The sequence below is a fragment of the Magallana gigas genome, chromosome 2 (assembly GCF_963853765.1).
Source record: "Magallana gigas chromosome 2, xbMagGiga1.1, whole genome shotgun sequence".
NCBI lineage: Eukaryota > Metazoa > Mollusca > Bivalvia > Ostreida > Ostreidae > Magallana > Magallana gigas.
The window spans coordinates 956,121-959,387 of record NC_088854.1 but is presented as its reverse complement, the minus strand read 5'-3'; the positions used below and the strand labels follow the sequence as shown (position 1 = coordinate 959,387).

General features: G+C 37.1%; 1 non-coding gene across 1 annotated transcript; it reads right to left on the bottom strand.

The window, feature by feature from the left end:
- Positions 1 to 369: 369 nt before the first annotated feature.
- Positions 370 to 495, bottom strand: LOC117681937 (U8 small nucleolar RNA). Its single transcript, XR_004596519.2, has one exon. It is a non-coding gene; the product is annotated as a U8 small nucleolar RNA (small nucleolar RNA).
- Between the last annotated feature and the right edge of the window lie 2,772 nt (positions 496 to 3,267).

Below are 3,267 nucleotides of genomic sequence, written 5' to 3'. Positions count from 1 at the left end.
TAACAAAAATAATTTATTTAAGATTTACAGTTAATATATTAATTTTACAGAGCTCTTTTTCTTTAGGAGATTGATAAGTCTAAAACTGTCACGACCATTCACTCCTCCTAATTAAACTCTTTTTGTATGCTTGTTGATTCCATTAAACATCTATGTAATTTTATCGATATCCTGCTGTAGTAACGTTTTACACTCCAAATGATCTACATCATCAACATGCGCTACGAAACCCGACAAAAGATATTTTAAAGTGATTTGTATATTCTGAACTCGACTACATGTACAATTTTCACGAAACTTAACTTGAAAAGAAGTATTACGATTGAAACACTATAACTTTATAATATTTCTTTTAAAAAGTGTGTTGTAGTCAGACATGAGGACAGGTCGTCGTTAAAACCTGCCCCCGGGGAACTAATCAGTGATCATCTACCCCACGTCATCATGTCCTCAAGTTCCGTAGAACTCAAGTTAGTAATCACCTCTACGTGATGACTATCGCAGGAACGGTAACTCCAACTTCTTATAGATTTACCTCAATATTAAATTGTGGTTCTTTAAGAAGATAATTTCTTTACTTCAAACTTTTAAGCAAATTTAAAACTTTTGTATTCTTTTTATGGATTTAATAGGAAGCACATAAATAAAGTTTGTAAACTTGAATTAAGTAATTTTGAAATATTTTGCACTCTTTTGAAAGAACCGATATTTTAATGTTGAATTATTACAGTAAAGAGAAGATAACTCGAAGTAGCACAAGGTACATCGAACGTGTACTATATATTCATTTACCTCACAGTTACAGCTAGAATTACTGACCAAGGGCGTCTGTGCATACTGAATTAGACTGGTGGACATTTACACCTTTATATATACTTTCAAATTATTTGTACACAATATACAAAGACAGACAATATACAGATATCACTTACTGGTATACGTACAGATCTAGAAAAACGAGATTTTTAAAAATGAAACAACATTAAATAGCAAAATACGCTTATATGTATATGTATCAAGGTCATTTCTCAATTACTTCATAAGTCGATTTCTGATATCAATTTACTGTTTGTCGTAAAAATAAAGGAATATTGCAGAGTAAACTCTGTGCACATAATTGATTTATTAGCAACAGCCACCCCCAAGCTCGCTAAGACTGATGGAGGGTAAATGAGGAAAGACGGGGGATGGGAATGTTATGACGGTGAGGTTGGTCGATATCTGGTCAGATATCTGGTCAGTCATCTAGTGATATCGGGATCGGGGCCGTGAACTGACGCACTGTCTGACGCACCATGGGAATCCCCGACCAGTGAAGCACCGCCCTCATCTGATTGCTCCAGACGATCTCTGGTATCTCTGGGCGTAGTGTACTTCTCGCCATCCATTGTCAATCTCTCGTAACGTCTGAGATAACACCGAGAATTCACACCGCGGGGATAGGAGTTAAAAATGTCGAGGTATAAAAGACTGAGCTAGAGCCGAGACTGAACAAACACTTCACAGACTACCAACCCAACAACATGCATAAAGGCATCACCTAGATACATGTAATGTAGTGCATTCTACAGAGATACAGTATATAAATGAGGTTTATATTCACTAGTAATGGACCTATATACAGAGGATTTGTATATTATGAACCATATCGCTATTCTCTTTTTAATATGTCTACATATCACACTCATTGAAATAATAAAAATGTGCAATATTTACTACAAAAAATGAATATCAAATTATGATTTTTAAGGACGTAAAGAAATTGTACAAAATGAGTTTTGAAAGTAGAGAGAGTATCAATAGGTGGCCGGTGTCTGCAGTACAGTACAGTCAGCCAGACACGAGAGTCATCAATTCGTGCTCAGTTTAATGATAGGATATCCTAGTGCAATCTAAAGATAATGTGTACATTATTTTCTTCAATCAAAACCTTTGTAAAAACTATAGCTTTACGCGCCAGAGCAAACATCATTTTCCACACCTTTAAAATCCTTTCACTGAAATAAAATCGCAGTTTATGACGCAGCGATCAACGGTAGACAAGTATTTTAAACCAAGGAACAGCAATAATTCACGGCTTGTATTTATTTGTATAAATAGTTATATAAATCCGTGTGTCATATTTTGGCACCGGAGCGATCTAAGGAATGGGGTCGGCTGAAGTCTGCTTCCTAAGATTTGGTTAACCATCAATGCAGTCAAAGAGAAACTAGCGATCTCGGAGAAAACAGATGAAACACATGAGCGGGTCCAGGAAAACAGATGAGCGGGTCCGGGCGGATCCAGATCCCGAGTTTACATGCATATGTAACAAGAGTTATCATCAGCGTGACCGAATTCACTTCCCCGCCATATCACACACCGATAAATGTAGGTCGCCTGTACCTGACGCTCTGTATACAGTATACCGTGTGTGTACCGACATCTCACGGAGATAGTTCGTGGTAGATAAGCCAGATCTAAAAGTTTGTATTGTGTCGACTGCCCAAGTTCTTTGGGGAAAAAAGTACACTTCAAAAGTGTTTTCAAATATAATTCAAATTTTAAGTACATTTTAAAAGAAAGAAGTCGGCCATGATGCAGATTCATGTCTTGTTGAAAGAGTGTTGCTTACATGCACAACTCTTGTCATGTACATGTAGATGGTAGTAAGACGATACATGTATCCACAAATACAAATCCTAGACGAAACAATTTGTACATGTACCATGATAGACTGTAGATACCAGGTCAGGAATCCACAAGGGTTTTACGTGCATGGATATCAGCATGAGAATCCGATAGCCTCAAATCAAAGAATATACAAACTTTAACTTAAGTATTGTATTGTAGATATGAAGTATAAAAAATGTAACAGCCTCATACAAAAAAATATTGCAACGATGGACCATGCTGATAAATACCGGCCTATAGGTGCAGTAGGATAGCAAATGGGGACCGTACAAGGAGTCTCGGTGGTAGATCATCCATGGGGGTCATAGTTCGAAACCCCGTTAGGCCAATACCACTATTTCTCTTTCTACTGGCAGATTGGTAGATTTAGAGGAGGTCCGGAGTCTGGACCCCCTTTTGTGATAAAATTTTAAAATATTTATAGATGAACTATAGAAAAAGATTGTAAAATCAGCTTTTGTTGTTATTTATCATTCTTATATGTCAAGTCTAACTGGGGTGGCTCAATAAAGTGCCTTAAACACCTCAAAACCCAGGTGTCTCCGGTGGTTTGTTCCTTGGGCCCGCACCAGGACTTTGTCCTTAACTTACTGG